Source organism: Plecotus auritus, assembly GCF_963455305.1.
Source record: "Plecotus auritus genome assembly, chromosome: X".
NCBI lineage: Eukaryota > Metazoa > Chordata > Mammalia > Chiroptera > Vespertilionidae > Plecotus > Plecotus auritus.
In genome coordinates, this window is record NC_137784.1 from 61923443 (window position 1) to 61935048 (window position 11606).

Genomic DNA, 11606 nt, shown 5'->3' on the forward strand with positions numbered 1-11606 from the left:
TTCTAGTTTTTTAAAAAACTCTTTCTTAGACTTTTCATCTCTCTACTTAAATTACGCATTTGCTGTTGCATGTTGTCTACTTTATCAATTCTTTAACATACTAATCATAGTTATTTTAAACATACTGTCTGAACATTCAAAAATCTGGTTCTGATGTTTGTTTTGTCTCCTCAGGTTATGATTTTTATTGTCTTTTAACATAGCTTGAATTTTTGTTGAAAGCTAGACATGATATATCAGATACCAGAAACTGTGGTAAATAGGCCTTTAGTAAGATGGTTTATGTTAATACCAGTGTCCCAGTGCACAGGTTTGTGCACATTGAAAGAAAATTAATTAGAAGAAATATTTTAATATCACTATTCATCCTTTTTCTATAATAGAAGTGTCAACTAAATTCACGATTGACAATGATAGATCTAAACACACACATGCGATTGGCACAAGTGAGAGCTTTATATGTATCACACATGCATGAGTCAACTTAGCCTTTTATATAAATATAGAATAAACTTGCTTAATTAGACGTGCTTTCTGACTTAGCTAAACTTTTTCCAGCCCAGTGAAGCACCCCTACTTCTCTTTCAGGTAATTGTCACCAACACAGCAGTAAATATCAACCTGAAGCAGATTATTATTGTAGATCACACAGGGAGAACAAAGGGTAAAATATTTAACTGTAGCAGTGTTTGACTATATTCTGTGCAGTGAGAAAACCTGAAGTCATTTTCAAGGTCCACCTTTTCTTACTTATTTTCAGTTGGGTTAAGTTTCTAAACTTTCTAAATCTCCATTTTCCAATTAATGAAAAGAAAATAGGATTCTACCGAGTCTCCTATCTACCTACTTCAGGACTTCTGTGAGGATCAAATGAGATGAGGCACAGGAAAATGCCTCACAAACATTTGATTAAAGTGTAAAATGTTTGCACCTGGCTATATAGCAAGTTGTGTTCCTGGGCTGAAGAAACTTCAAGGAGGCTAGTCTCTAGGGAGAGGAAGCCAGGCGTTGCTACATGAGGTCATTACCCGGCTCTCACAGTGACTGTTTCCAGGCTGGCCTGGGCTATGGGCTGCATTTTGTGCCATGGGGTCTCAGTAGCGTTGGCTGCAACTTGGTCGGGTGTCGCTCTGGGGTGGTGGCAGGGCCTGTGTCCCACTTGGGGGAAGCCGAGTGTTGGTTTGTCAGTGCCAGGTCTGTGGTGCAATTTCTTTGTAAATGGTCAGTGCGTGTCACAGCAGCTCCTGCGTTGAGCGTCTGCCCCCTAGTGGTCAGTGCACATCATAGTGACTGGTCGGACGGTTGGAGGGACACTTAGCATATTAACCTTTTATATGTATAGATTATATGTATAGATGGCTATGAGTTGGACTCTGTTTAATGTTTGTTGTAGCTATAGGTGCCAAAGGCTTCAAATTCCTCTGTTAAACAGTTTTTACCTCCTCAGTTGCCTTTGGACTTCTCTAAGTACTCCTTCTCAGAGAGCGTCTGCATCTTGCTGCTCTTTCAGCCAAAATCTAATTTTATTTTATTCGAGCCCTATTAGTAGGATAGTAAGGGGTTTGGGAGGGAAGCATTGTATAATCTTATGATGAAATCTAAGTCTTTTAATGGGCTTATGTCCCTAGACTGTGACTTTCACAAGTATTCCTCATCTTTATTTTCTCCTATTGAGGTGAAAAAGGAAAGCTATAGGGGAATGGAGTAGGAGAAATGCCCTTCCTCAAAGTAAGATATGACTCTAGTAAAGTCATTCACCCCTGGAGAGTAGGTTTTGTCATAAAGAATTCTATGGGCACATTTCACAATGGTTACTCTTCCCCTCTCATTGTCAGAGCTATCAGGGAATCTTTTTCAGTTCTTCTCCATAAGAACCAGGTAAGGTTCTTGGAGGTAATCTCAAATATATATATCTCCTAATAATAGACAAACATGTAAATTGACCGTACTTCCGCTACGCCCATAGCCAATAAGAGTGAGAATGTAAATTAACCCAACAACGATGGCGGTTAATTTGCATACATAGGCACCCAGCGCCTGGGTCCCGGGAACATCCTGGCACCCAGGTCACTCTGAGGTAGGCCCCGCATGGGCCCTGAACAGCCTGGGAAGGGCCTGAGCCAGGGGGCTCCTGGGCAGGGCCAAGCCTGTGATCAGAGTATAGGGGGCAGGGGAAGAGCCAGGGATCAGAGGGAGCTGGGGGTCCCCTGCCCAGGCCGAAAGCCTCAGCCAGAGGCTTTGGGCCTGGGCAGGCCTGGGCAGTGGTGGAGCCGGCGATGGGAGGGAGCTGAAGGTCCCTGCCCAGGCCCTGAGGCTTTAGGCCTGGGCAGGGATGGAGCTGGAGATCAGATGGAGCTGGGTGTCCCCTGCCCAGGCCTAAAGCTTCAGCCAGAGGCTTTAGGCCTGGGCAGGGCCCAGCTGGCGATTGGTATGAACTACGGAGGAAACACCTTTCCTGACTGCTCATTGGCTAAGCTTCCTGTATGCCACTGGTAATATTCTTAGTAATTTGGGTAATAAGAATCCCAAAAGGTGATCTAGGGTTTTTCCACCACACTTCTGGAGAAAAAAACGAAGGTCTGCTGTTGGAGGGCTAGGAAGCTATGCTGAATTGTGCTACTATGAACATAGGGGTGCATATATCCTTTCTGATTGGTGTTTCTGGTTTCTTAGGATATATTCCTAGGAGTGGGATTACTGGGTCAAATGGGAGTTCTATTTTAAGTTTTTTGAGGAAACTCCATACTGTTCTCCACAGTGGCTGCACCAGTCTGCATTCCCACCAGCAGTGCACGAGGGTTCCTTTTTCTCGGCATCCTCCCCAACACTTGTCATTTGTTGATTTGTTGATGATAGCCATTCTGACAGGTGTGAGATGGTATCGCATTGTCGTTTTGATTTGCATCTCTCAAATAATTAGTGACTTTGAGCATATTTTCATGTGTCTCTTGGCCTTCCTTCTGTCTTCTTTCAAAAAGATTCTATTTAGGTCCGTTGCCCATTTTTTTATTGGATCATTTATCTTCCTTATATTAAGTTGTATAAGCTGCCTGTAGATGTTGGAGATTAAACCTTTATCAGTGATAACATTTGCAAATATGTTCTCCCATACAGTGGGGTTTCTTGTTTTGTTGATGGTTTCTTTTGCTGTGCAAAAGCTTTTTATTTTGATGTAGTCCCATTTGTTTATTTTCTCTTTGGCTTCCATTGCCCTAGGGGCAGTGTCAGTGAAGAAGTTCTTTCTGCATATGTCTGAGATTTTGCTCTGTGGATTCCTCTAGTATTTTTATGGTTGCCCGTCTTATGTTTAAGTCCTGTATCCATTTTGAGTTTATTTTTGTGTATGGTGTAAGTTGGTGATCTAGTTTCATTTTTTTGCATGTATCTGTCCAATTTTCCCAACACCATTTATTGAAGAGACTGTCTTGACTCCATTGTATGTTTATGCCTCCTTTGTCAAATATTAATTGTGTATAGTGGTTTAGGTCAATATCTGGATTCTCTGTTCTGTTCCATTGATCTATATGTCTGTTCTTGTGCCAGTACCAGGATGTTTTGAGGACAGTGGCTTTGTAATACAGCTTGAAATCTGGTATTGAGATCCCTCCTACTTTATTCTTCTTTCTCAGGATTGCTGTGGCTATTCGGGGTCTTATTTTATTCCAGATGAATTTTTGGAGAGTTCTTTCTAGGTCTGTGAAATATGCTGTTGGTATTTTAATGGGGAGTGCATTGAATGTATAGATTGCTTTGGGTAGTATGGACATTTTAAAGATATTGATTCTACCAATCCATGAACATGGTATGTTCTTCCATCTGTTCACGTCTTCCTCTATCTCTTTTTTCAGTGTCTTGTAGTTTTCCGCATATAGGTCTTTTACCTCCTTGGTTAAGTTTATTCCTAGATATCTTAATTTTTTGGTGCAATGGTAAATGGGATTGCTTTTTTAGTCTCTCTTTCTGTAAGTTCACTATTGGTGTATAGAAATGTCATAGATTTCCTGGCATTAATTTTGTATCCTGCTACCTTGCCGAATTCATTCATTAAGTCTGTTAGTTTTTTGTTGGAGTCTTTCAGGTTTTTTATGTACAATATCATGTCATCTGCAAATAAGGACAGCTTTACTTCTTCTTTTCCAATTTGGATGCCTTTTACTTCTTCTTCTTGTCTAATTGCAGTGGCAAATACTTCCAGTACTATGTCAAACAGGAGTGGTGAGAGTGGGCATCCCTGTCTTGTTCCTGTTCTTAGGGGAAATGGTTTTAGTTTTTGCTCATTGAGTATGATGTTAGCTGTGGGTTTATCATATATAGATTTTATTATGTTGAGGTATGATCCTTCTATTTTCACCTTGCTGAGAGGTTTTATCAAGAAAAGGTGTTGGATTTTGTCAAATGCTTTTTCTGCATCAATTGATATGACTACGTGGTTTTTATCTCTGTTTGTTTATGTGATGTATCACTTTAATTGATTTGCGGATATTGTACCATCCTTGCATTCCTGGGGTAAATCCTGATTGGTCATGGTGTATGATCTTTCTGACGTACTGCTGGATCCAATATGGTAGAATTTTGTTGAGGATTTTGGCATCGACGTTCATGACGAATATTGGCCTGTAATTCTCCTTCATTGTGTTGTCTTTATCTGGTTTTGGTATTAGGGTGATGCTGGCTTCATAAAAGGAGCTTGGAAGTGTTCATTCCTCTTGAATTTTTTTGAACAGTATGAGGAGGATAAGTTTTAGTTCTTCCTTGAATGTTTGGTAAAACTCTCCTGTGAAGCTGTTTGGCCCCGGGCTTTTGTTTGCTGGAAGCTTTTTTATGACTGCTTCAATGTCTTCCACAGTTATAGGCATATTGAGCTGTTTAAATTCTTCCTGATAGAGTTTTGAAAGGTTATATTTTTCTAGGAATATGTCCATTTCCTCCAGGTTGTCCATTTTGTTGGAATAGAGTTGTTCATAGTATTTTTTAACAATCCTTTGTATTTCGGCGGGATCTGTTGTTATTTCACCTCTCTCATTTCTGATTTTGTTTATTTGGGTCCTTTCTCTCTGCTTCTTGGTGAGCCAGGCTAGAGGTTCATCAATATTCTTTATCCTTTCAAAGTACCAGCTCTTGGTTTTGTTGATCTTTTGTATTGTTTCTTTGGTCTCTTTGTCGTTTATCTCTGCTCTGATCTTTATTATTTCCTTCCTTCTGCTTACACTGGGCTTTTCTTGTTGCTCTTTTCCTAACTCTTTGAGTTGTAGGGTTAGGTAATTTATTATCATTGTTTCTTGTTTTTTGCAGTATGCTTGTAGATCTATGAACTTCCCTCTCAAGACTGCTTTCGCTGAGTCCCATAGATTTTGGATTGTAGTGTTTTCATTGTCATTTGTTGCCATGATGTTTTTTATTTCTTCCTTGATCTGTCTGGTAACCTAGTCATTGTTTAATAGCATGCTGTTTAGTCTCCATGAGTTTGATTTCTTTGGATTGTTTTTATTGTAGTTGATTTCCAGTTTTATGTCACTGTGATCTGAGAAGATGCTTGATATGATTTCTATCTTCTTGTATTTGAAAAGACTTTGCCTATGTCTCAAGATATGGTCTATCTTGAAAATGACCCATGTGCAGTTAAGAAGAATGTATATTCTGTGGCTTTGGGGTGAAATGTTCTTAAGATGTCAATTAATTTTTTCCGGTCTAGTGAGTCATTTAGGATTGATGTTTCTTTGCTGATTTTTTGTTTAGAGGATTTGTCCAATGGTGATAGTGGGGTAATGAAGTCTCCTACTATGACTGTATTGCTGTCAATCTCTCTCTTGATATCCTCCAGGAGATTTTTTATGTATTTGGGTGCTCCTGTATTGGGTGTGTATATGTTTACCAGAGTTATTTCTTCTTGTTTGATTGCTCCCTTTATTGTTATGAAGTGGCCTTCCTTATCTCTTGTTATGTCCTTCACTTTGAGATCTAATTTGTCAGATATAAGTATTGCTACCCCAGCTTTTTTTTCATTTCCATTCGCCTGGAAGACCTTTTTCCAACCCTTCACCCTCAGTCTGTGTGCGTCTTTTCTTCTGAGGTGGGTTTCTTGTAGACAGCATGCATATGGGTCTTGTTTTCTTATCCAATCCTTAACCCTATGTCTTTTGATTGGGGCATTTAATTCATTAACATTTAAAGTTATTATTGATAGGTACTTATTTGTCTCCATTTTTATTCTTTACCCCTGTGTTCCTTCTTTGCTTCCTATTTCTTTTTTTACAGCAGACCCTTTAGCATTTCTTTCATTGTTGGTTTGGTGGTAATAAATTCCCTTAGTCCTTTTTTGTCTGTGAAGCTCCTGATTTCACCTTCAATTTTGATTGATAGCCTTGCTGGGTACAGTATTCTTGGATTCAGACCCTTCCTTTGCATGACTTTGTATATTTCATTCCATTCCCTTCTGGCCTGATGAGTTTCTGTTGAGAAATCACTGGCTAGTCTGATGGGGGTTCCTTTGTATGTAACTTTCTGTCTCTCTCTTGACGCTTTTAAGATTCTTATTTTGTTGTTGGTGTTTGCCAATTTATTTATAATGTGCCTTGGCGTCGGTCTTTTGGGGTTCATTTTGCTTGGGACTCTGTGAGCTTCTTGGATTTATGTGGGTTTTTTTCGTCCCTACATCAGGGAAGTTTTCTGTCATTATTTCTTCAAAGAGGTTTTCTATTCCTTGCTCAGTTTCCTTTCCTTCTGGAACCCCTATTATGTGGATGTTGTTTTGTTTCTTGTTGTCCCAAAGTTCCCTTAGGCTCTCCTCCTGCCTTTTAATTTTTTTTTTCCAGAAGCTGCTCTACTTTGGTATTTTTTCCCATCTTGTCTTCTAGCTCACTGATGCGGTCCTCTGCTTCTTCTAGTCAACTCTTGATATTTTCTATTGAGTTCTTTATGACAGCGATGTCATTTTTCATTTCTTCTTTGTTCTTCTTCATTTCCTCTTGGTTCTTACTCATATTGTCGAATTTGTCTTCCATTCTCTTCAGCCACCTTATGACCATTTCTCTGAATTCTTTCTCTGGAAGGTTACTTGCCTCCATTTCATTTACTTCCTTTTCTGGTGATGCCTGCTTTTCTTTCATATGTGGGCTGTGTTTTTGTCTCCCCATGGTCTCTCTTCTCTGTATGTCTGGTTATGTAGTTCTCTCTCTCCTGCATTGATTTAAAGGCACAAAATACAACACAACCAGGTACAACACACAAGGCACTGAACAGAAATGTATTCACGATATTAATAACCTCCAATAAAGGTGACCACCGGAGAAAGGCAAATTAGGTGATAGGAGAGAAAGAAGAACAGAAAAAAGAAAGAAAGAAAAAAAGGAGTGTCAAAATGAAATTGGGAAAAGGAAAAAAAAAGTAAGAGAGACAAGAAAGAGACTAAGAGAGAAAGGGGAACAAACTATATATATGGGGAGAAAACTCCAATAGAACAACCACTAATCCCAGCAAATGCCAGCAACAAGTACCTGGGGATTAATACAAACTACAACACCAACTTATATCAAGCGAGGAAAGGGAAAACAGAAGCAAAAACAAAAACAAAGCAAACAAGAAAAAAAACAAACAAAAGAATAAGCAAAACAATGTCACAGAAAACCATAAAAATTCAATATAATCAACATTCAAGCAAACAACAACCAAATGACAGAGAGAAGACAATTTTTGGATAGTTAAGTCAGCAAAGAGAGAGGTGTGTATGGACTTAGAGCAGGAGATTGTAGATTAGATATATAAGTAGGGTGAAATTTTGTCAGGGGGTAAACAGAAAGAATAGGGAAAATCTAAAGCAGGACAGGGGTAAGATAAACAGGACACCAAAAGGGGTAAGGTAGGAAGATAGTGATGGCATAAAGGTAGAGTTGAGATAGAGTAAAACGATGCTAAAGGAAAGATGAAACTAGAATGTAGAACATTAATCCCAAAGTAAAGAGAAAATAAAATGATAGTTTAAAAAAAAGGTAAAATAGTAGTAGTAATGATACTAATTGAAAATAAAAATGTAATAATTAAAAAGGTGAAATCAAGTGAGGAAAAAAGAAAAAAAAATAGTTTCTTGAGTAAAAGATGTAAAAAATGAAAATAAAATAATAAAAATAAAAAATAAAAAAAAATAAAATGTGCAGTAGTGAAGGTCATTCACTTCCTCTATTGTTCTGTTTGGCATGCCTGTTTCTCATTCTGGACATCGCAGTTCCCTGTGTTCCACTGCTCCTCAGTGTTGTAAGCCGGTCCTGATATTTAAGCAGGCGGTGTGTCTTAATTTCTCGTATTCCTTTATTTTTGATTACACAGGAGTCAATTTGTGATTCAGCCCCTGGGTGGCAGTGTTTCTGGATTGACTTTCAGATTTCTTTGGCCTCTCTAGCCTGTATTTACATCTTCTTTCCCTCTGGCACTCAATACCAGTTTGTGGAAGTGGGCTGCCTCAGAGCTGGCTCTCCAATGGTCACTCCCTGCTCTGATCCCCAGGTTCCAGAAAAACACTTTCGCCTGGAGTCTCCCAGGGTGTCCCCAACTGGGTGATCTTATGTATTGGGCTTAGTAATCAGAAGCAAGGATTTGAAGAGGAAAAAGCCCAAGTGTGCGAACAATGGGTCTGCGCGCAAGTCTAAGCAGTCGGCACACCTTTGAAATTCTTAGGCTGTCCCTGCACGTCAGATCAAAACGGGTTGCTTTTTAGAGATCCCTTCTGTTAGCAGCTCTGAGGAACCCCTTCCACATTCATGGATCCCGCCAGCCCCAACAGCCATGAATTTTTCTAGGCACAGACTTCCCTGGTTCTCCAGTTCCCGCAAAACGCGCGTTCCTCTCTCCTGCTGGGACCAGAGACCTCACCTTATCCCAGGCGAAATCTGACCTTTCCGTGGTGGAGTGTAGAGCTCCTCTGAATCTGCATGTTTGCGCCAATTGGGGACCGGTGTTCTTGGGCTCGCAGCTGTTTCGTGGTTGCCGCAGTTGTGGATTTTCAGGCTTCTGATAAGCTCCACTTTCCTTTTCAAGGTGGCGCAGACTCCGCGTCTGAGCCAGTAGCTCAGGGAGGGGACCCAGCTGCAGTGGGGGCTGTCCGGTCAGGGGAACCCCTTATAGCAGTCCCCCACCTTCTCCTGGAGTTTAGCTGTCCCTTAACTTGCCAACAAACACTCCTTGTGGGACCCTCAGCTGTTCTTTCTTTCTGCTCCGGGACAAGGCTTGGAACACGTCTGTCTATTCCGCTGCCATTTTTTTTTCCTGTTCCTCTCACTTTGATGTTTCTCTCTGTGTTTCCCTTTCTCTTCCACATTCTCTAAAAGTCAATGGAAACATATCCTCAGGTAAGGATAAAAAAAATAAAATAAAGAAATGTCATATCCTATGAAAGACACATCTTGAAAATGCCTAAAGTTGTCATTTTTTTCATGGTGAAGGGACTGGAGTCCGTGTTGATGAAAACACCTTGGTGGCTGTGGTGACTGGCAGTGGCTGCAGCAGCGGGGTGATGGGGCTGGTGCCTTCCCCTGATCAGCCCATTCGCCTCCCACAAAGGGAGGCCAGACTGCAGCTTAGGCCCACTCCCCGTGGGGAGCATGCCTAAGCCGTCAGTAGGACATCCCCTGAGGGCTCCCAGTATGTGAGAGGTGGCAGGTTGGGCTGAGGGATCCCCCTCCCCCAGTGCACAAATTTCATGCACCGGGCCCCTAGTATATATATATAATCCCCCACAAGACTGCATCACTCAGAAGTTTTTTTCCCTCTCATCTTAGTCCACACTTGGCCTACAGAAATTCCTCAAAATAACCATTTAAGTGTATTTACCAATTTAGGGCTCTATCTGCTTCTGCTACAGGTAAACAGATCTTGGCTGTGACTCTCAGGAGTCACCTATTTCTCCAGATTTTTGGTATGGTGGTTTCTCCTGCAGCCTAAATTTTCTGATGGGTTAAAGAAAAGTTCACTAATTTTCAGTTTAGCTTTTTTTATGTCATTAGGTTAAGAGTGACAACTCCCAAGCTCCATACATGTTTAAGCTGAAAGTATAAATATGACAGTACACTATCTTAACTTTAAATATTATGTTTGGGTGCTGTGGGAACCATGCCTGGTCCCCGGATAGTCAAGGCCAATAGGAGCACAGAGGACTTGTTATCATACACCAGAATGACCACAGGCTGCTCTGGGCATGTGCTTAAATGGGATGTTCCAGGACTCTGAGCCTGAGAATCCTAATCTGGCCAAGATACCATGAGCAGCTGCAAGACTACAGCATTCTCATGGTACACTGTGCCCTTCAATAGCCAATATGATTAATATAACTATTGGCATGAAGCTTTCTTTGTCTAAATAGTGTAAAAGTAGGTTACTGACAAGCTAGTTAGCTGGAGTGTATAAAGAAGTTTGCTAGAGAGAGAGCAGCTGGGTAGGAGAGACAGGAGAAGCTGCTGAGCCAGAGAGCTCAGGTACTGCTACGATGTAAAGCGATGAGTTTAGAGGCAGCATGCGGGTGTTCAGATACTAACTGTGGGTACAGAGATTAATGCTACTACATGAGAAAGATATGTATTCACCAGCGGTATCTGGCTGCTTGCTTATAATGACTTTGCTGTAAAGAATTGTCTTGTCTAGCCTTAGCTGGTTTAGCTCAGTAGATAGAGTGTTGGCCTGTGGACTGAAGGATACCGGGTTCAATTCAGATCAAGAGCACATGCCCGGGTTTCAAGCTTATCCCCAGTAGGGGTCGTGCAGGAGGCAGCCAATCAATGATTCTCTCTCATCATTGATGTTTCTCTCTCTTTCTCCCTCTACCTTCCTCTCTGAAATCAATAAAAATATGTTAAAAAAAAGAATTGTCTTGTCTGATGGTTATGTGGCCACTGGCTTCTGCAATAAAGACTCATTCTTATACGCCCACAACCTCTCATGGCTTCTCCATCTGCCCTGCCACAGAGAATTGACCTGTGTCTCTGTGAGCATAAGATAGAGGAGGACTTGGACTAAGTTCCCACCCATTAGTACAATGGGCAGGGTTTGAGAAGGGACCAGCTCTGGCATAGTTGGAAAGAATTTAGAAGAATACATGGACTCAGGACAACTCAGAGTACCAAAGCTCGTGCAGGACTCTGGCTGTGCTCTGACAGGTGCCATATAGAATTTGAATGCTAATAGCAAATGAGTTTTTTTTTTTTTAATTTCAAACCCAGATCTGGCTAAAATGATTCTTTACTCCAATACCTGTAACTTGGGGTCTTCTGGCAAGCTGTTCATATAAATACTTGGGTGCTAGGCAGGGTCTACCATCTGAAAATCATGCTACATAGATGGGGACCCTATGGGTCAAAGAATAGGGCTGACTCTACTAAAACTACTCAACACATTCCTAACCTATTTTTGAGTATATCAAATAAATTTGAATTTATTTGTTAAGTGGATGAATTTTCAGTGATATCAAGGTGGACTCATGGTCCCTTAGAAATTTGAGTATATAGGGATGGAGAAAAGGACAGAAAACCAAATGGGCATTCAGAATTTAGGGCCATAAAAAATCAGTGGAATCAAGAAAGTTATATTCTGGAAACTACCCAGACCCCAAGAAATTAACTAGCCAA